This window comes from Nelumbo lutea, chromosome 5, assembly GCF_056320005.1.
Source record: "Nelumbo lutea isolate HS-2025 chromosome 5, American lotus-T2T, whole genome shotgun sequence".
Classification (NCBI taxonomy): Eukaryota; Viridiplantae; Streptophyta; class Magnoliopsida; order Proteales; family Nelumbonaceae; genus Nelumbo; species Nelumbo lutea.
Genome location: NC_142688.1, coordinates 44,685,999 through 44,691,998, shown reverse-complemented (window position 1 = coordinate 44,691,998; position 6,000 = coordinate 44,685,999). Strand labels below are relative to the sequence as shown.

The 6,000-nt window shown below is 34.7% G+C and overlaps 1 non-coding gene across 1 annotated transcript; it reads left to right on the top strand.

Moving 5' to 3' along the window:
• Nucleotides 1-238: 238 nt before the first annotated feature.
• LOC148852084 (small nucleolar RNA R71) lies at nt 239-345 on the top strand. Its single transcript, XR_016100078.1, has one exon. It is a non-coding gene; the product is annotated as a small nucleolar RNA R71 (small nucleolar RNA).
• Nucleotides 346-6,000: the final 5,655 nt, after the last annotated feature.

Sequence of the window (6,000 nt, the reverse complement as noted above, 5' to 3'; positions counted from 1 at the left end):
TGCACCTATTTGCGTAGATACTGCTATATATGTGTCCACATTGTGAAGACCATGCTGCTTCTTAACTTGTGCTCTCTCTGAATGCCTTTAGTAGTTATTTGCAGCCATCTCCTCTATGAGTGCATGAGCAACTTCAGGGGTCTTATTGTTGATGGAACCCCCGACTACCACATCCAAGATGGTCTTGTTGGCTTCAGTTAGACCATTGTAGAAGGCTTGCACTTACAGCCATATAGGAAGTCCCTGATGAGGAACCTTCCTTAACAGCTCCTTATAACGCTTCCATGATTCATATAGAGATTCTCCATCTTGTTGAAAGAAAGTAGTGATGTCATTTCTCATCTTTGCTATCTTGGATGGAGGGAAGTACTTGGAGAGGAATCGGCTAGCCATCTCATCCTAAGTGGCTATAGATCCAGCCGACAATGAATTCAGCCAAGCCTTGGATTTGTCTTTCAATGAGAATGGGAACAACCTGAGCCTAACAACATCATCACTCACCTCATTGTGCTTGAAAGTGTCCCAAATCTCAAAGAAAATTGGCTATGTGAGAGTTTGGATCTTCATGAGCCATTCCACAAAAGTGAACTGTGTTTTGTATCATCTAAATTATGGTTGGTTTGATCTCAAAATTATTAGAGTTAGTCTTACAATGCTTGAAGCAGCCCCAGTAAGGGTTGGTTTGGCATAGTCCATCATAGTTCTTGGTTCGGCCATTTCTTCAGTTTCAGCTCTAACTTGTCTAGTAGCTCTAAGGCGGATGCGGAGGGTTCTTTCAATCTCCAGATCGTAAAGGACTTCCTTCAGTTCAGGTCTGCTTGTCATAAACTATACAAATCAAAGTAATAAAAAGATTAATGTACACCACTTAGAAATGTAAACAATCAAACAATCAACAACTTAAGAAAGATGGACTGTTAAACACTAATATGGCAACAATTTACAAGGCAAAGAAAACTGAATGCTATCTGAAAGAAAAGCCTCAAGAACATGAACAATCAGCAAGCTGAAAGCTAATATAGGCAAATCTGAAATCTGATATACAAGATTGAAATCAGGGAAGTAACCTATCCCATCAAGAAAACTTGACACTACCAAAACTATAACAACAACCTAAGACAAAGCCAATCGGCAAGAAGAACAATCAGCAATCTACAACACACAAAAGCTGAATGCTAGCCAAAAAGAAAAGCAACTTATAGAATTCTATCAAATCAGATCTGAAATCTATAACAATAACCTACTGAATTCTACCTACAAAACACAGATCTGAATTTTATCAAATCAGAAAGGCAACTTATAGGATCAAGAAATTACACTCTACCGCAACAAGAACAACAACATAAACTAGAGGCATTCGGCAAGATGAAAGAAATTTTTTTATTTCAACAATGAAGGTTAATGTATACAGATCTGAACTACACTACTTTTATAAGATATATAGAACTAAAAATCAGCTACACTACTAAGATTAGAACAACAACCAAAGACTAAGAAAATTAGTAATAGGAAAGAAAACTACTTATATCAGCAATGGAGGTTATTATATACAGAATTAAAAATCAGATTAATAGTGGCTAATAGTTCCTAATATTGTTGCAATAAGTCCCTGGCAATGGCGCTAAAAACTTGATGCGTATTTGCTACACTAGCAAATGCACTAACTGCACAAGTAATAGAGTGATGAATAGAGTATCGTTTCCCATGAGTACTTGTGCAACAACTACTAGTAGCATATCAACCTTCTATTATCTGATAAACCGAAATGTATATCTAACCTAAAACTGAAATCCTAACTAACAAACTATATCTAAGAAATTGGATCAAACACCTTGCATGCAAGCTGAGAAGACAAGCTAAATATGCACAAAATTGATTCAGCAATTAGTTCTCTAGGTCATTCGAGTATATTAGGATTCAGCCTTGGTTTGGTGGAACCCCAAGGCAATGAACAACCTCTCTCAAGCGCATGTTCACTCTATGCATGAGTGATGATTCTTATATCTCTATCAAGAATTTAATCCCCATGCATGCATTAAGATCTAGACATTCTAGTGCATCATTTCAGATTGAATGAACACCAGCTGAAATGTGCAAGTTATCTCTAACATTGCACTCAATTCAGTCATTGATTAGCAGATCTGAATTTCTAGAGTCTTTATCAAGCACTCTAGAACTTCCAATAATCAAGAACAGTTCGGCCAAACAGAATTAAGGTTGCCTAAATAAATTTTCAAGCAATTCAGACATTACAAAAATCAAGATCAATTCGGCTAGCAGTTCTAACAATCAAATTTCTAATCAAGAAACATCAAGATTGCATCTAATCCATTCGAATGAACCTAGAAAGCTAACTACGGATCTGAATTTACAAAAATCATGCTTGAATTACAGCAAGAAAGAAAAATTAACGGAGAATTGAACATGAAATCCTAACTGAATTCGATTACCACTTGTGCAGAAATCAAAGAAGAAGACAACCTAGATTGATCTCCTCCAATGGCTTCTCCTCCAAATTCGAAATCAGCAACTCTTCTTCTCTTGAAACTTCTTGAATCTCCTTATTTTCTTTTCTCTTGCGCGCCTCTCTCTCCTTTCTCCCAAGAGAATTCAAACTCAAGGAGTTTGAACCCCATGGTTTTTGAATCACAAAGTGTTGAACCCCCTTTTCCCTCAAAGATTTCTCTTTATATAGTTTTTCCTTTAGCTCCCTCTCTCTTCGAGAAGTTGCCGCCCTTAGCCTCTCTTGAATCTTCTTTGGGTTTCTCTTGAGTTGAAAATGGGCCACCTCCTTGTTGGGTCGAATAGACTCCCTTGGAGGTTGCAGTAGGCTCTCTCTTTGGGCTCTCCCAAAGAGTGCAACATGGGCTTCATGGACCAAATGGCCCTCCTTTGATCTTTCAGTTGGGCTTTTGTTCCAACTGGGCTGAATTACCTCCAATTTGGCTCATTTTTTTTTGGTTTTATGCTTTCTTTTCTCTAAGCTGGTCTCCTTGGATAAATTCCTGAAATTAAGCTGAATTAGGGTAAAACTTTACACAAATCAGCACAAAAACCATGCATAAACACTAGAATTTTATGTGTAATTTGCACACACATCAATTCCCGAGGTTAGTTATGTTGATTGTACCTTTTGATTAATCGAATCTTATAGTTTTTCTTACCATGTTTTCATTTTATTTACAAGAAAGCAAATATGAGCTATTTAAAGGGCCAAGCTCTCAAGTTTGAATGATTAAATAAAGCAACTCATAACACAAATCCAGAAATAATTCAAGTTTGAATGACTTAATAATTCATGTGTTTTTGTTTACAATTGCAGTAGGTGTGGGGGCTACTTCAATCCTAAACCACCTTCTTGAAGCACATTATTGGACCTTGTGAAATTAAAGTAAAACAAAGAATAGCTAGCTTCCTCCCTCAAGTAGAACAGAGATAAACGACCATCTTGGAAATCCAAATTACATTCCAGTAGAAATTAAGAGTTCTAGTTGCAATTTATCACTAGCTAGCTACTTCGGAGATTTGGTCTTATAGTAAGTATTTCCAATGGTTTAAATCATGGTCATCCATTACTGTGCTATCAGTGGATGTTCTGGATGACCCTATCACTATGTTAAAACATACTTTCCTTGAAGAAGAAGTCAACAATGAAAAAAATGGAAATGGAAAGGAGGATAAAGAAAAATCTTGTGTTGTGTTCGACAAAGAAAAAGCTGAAATAGAAAGGAGGATAAAGAGGCTTGTCTTGTGTTCCTCCTTTGTTTCTCCTCTTCAAACTAGATAAAGTGGGATAGGAAAAGGGGATAAAGAGGTCGACATGGGTATTTTAGTAAAAATAAATGCAAACTAATTTGCAAAAGGGTAAAATAAGCATTTGGAAAATTTTGATTCTTTGGTTTAACATTTTCCGTCTTGGTGATTGATGAAAGGGAGGTTTTTGTTAATTTATTTAAAAATCCAGGGGAGGTTTTTGCTAAAATGAAACTATAGGGAAGGTTTTTATGATTATCAGAAACTTCATGGGAGGTTTTTGTATTTTATCCTTATTATTATGTCAAAAGACTTAAACATACTCTATGACCATGGTTTTTAAAACCGACCCGGTGACCGAACTGGTTAGGGGTCCAATTACCGGGTCGAACGGTCAGACCGTTCTGACAAGAAAATAAAAAATTCAAAAAAATGAAAAGAAAAAAGGTCAAAACCACTCGAACGGTTAACCACCCGATTTAGCGGTTCGTTGACCAAAATCAACGGTTTTGGAGGGAAATCCAGTTTTTGGGGAAAATGGAATTGGTCACCTGACCGATTCCCAATTTTCTGGTCCGATTGTTCGGTCCAGTCCGGTTTTGAAAACCATGTCTATGACAATTTTATCAGCATTCCTATTCTTCCAAAATTTCAAAAAAAAAAAAACCTAATAGAAAACAAACTTTTATTGACTATTGTTAGTGGGTGGACCTCATAAGATTTTGTGGGTTTAATTGATGGGTGCTCCAAAGAAGAATTGGACCCCCTAAGAAGAATGTTCTCTTTAAGGATGAAGAAATATGGAGCAGGCAGATGGTGCACAATAATTGAAAGACATAAAAATCAGTGGTGTGTTCACTCTAAGTTCAAATGTGGATCTCTCAAGAACAAGTGGAAGGACATGTGGGTCATGGAAAGAGGGACCAACGGATCCCAAATAAGTTCATAACCCAATGGTGCTCAATATAGTAAATTCAGAGTGATGAAAAAATTGTTTATGTCAAGCCAATTGCATTTCTAGGAGCGATACATTGTCAGATTGTAGCCCTAAAACACATCAAAGATGACATGCATACTCAAATTGAAACCTCACAAATTAACTATCTAAATTTATGAAAATCCAAGATAAGGGAGTATCTTGACTTGACTTGGATCAGCATCCACATTTCTCTTTCTCTCTCACTATATAGATATTGACATTTCTTTCTGTGTCTGTCAAAGCGTATGTAACTATATATGTAAAGTTTGATTTTGTAATGGTAGCATGAAACTCTCTTGCAATATAGCATTCAGGATTTTTCTAAGATAAAAAGCAAGAATCTTTACTTTGATAGAAAAAAACCTCATCATCTATTTAAGGGGATAGAACGGCATTTTAAGTGAGTTCACATGTGATTTTTCATTGATGCAGGGTATATTTAAGTCCAAGGGTCAGCCAACAGAGTATGTTTAATAGTCTTTTACCCTTAATGCAACACTTGAGTACCCTGAATTTTAAAAAATATACATCCCAATCTAGTCCATCAGTTATATATCTGTAGCGTGTAAAGTCATGTGCAACCTTAAATATTTAAAAATCCCAAAACTAACCTTCTTTCTAAGTGTTTGTCATAAACCTAGTGAGTAATAATAATAAAAATATAAAATAGAGTAAAATAAGTCACTCTTGTTGTTGTAAGAGTAGTTGCATAATTGTTATTGTTGTGCGAGATAAAGCATATATATATATATATATATATATATATATATATATATATATATATATATATATATATATATATATATATATATATATATATATATAATTTTGATAATTATATTGTACACTATAACATGGATTAATGACATTGGACCCGGGTGTCTATTTCTAAAAGTTTAGGGTAACTATTTGTAATTTACCCTTATTATTTTTATTCTTATTCTAATAATAATAATAATAATAATAATAATAATAGTAATAATAATAATAATAATAATAATATAATAGTAGCAATCTGTATTATGGGATTTCGTAGAGAGAATTTGTCTTTACCATTAATTCCTCAGCATCAGGTAATTTTGTAAGTGATCTTTAGACATTTTGTATTGTAATTATTTTATGAACTGAAGATCACACTGTATAGGTTTTTCTATTAGGGCCCATAAGTTTATTATTTTAGTACTAATAAAATTCTAGGTAGTCACCGGCCCTTCCACCAATAGAATAATATTTAGGGTTAAAAAAGCATACATACATATTTTATACAT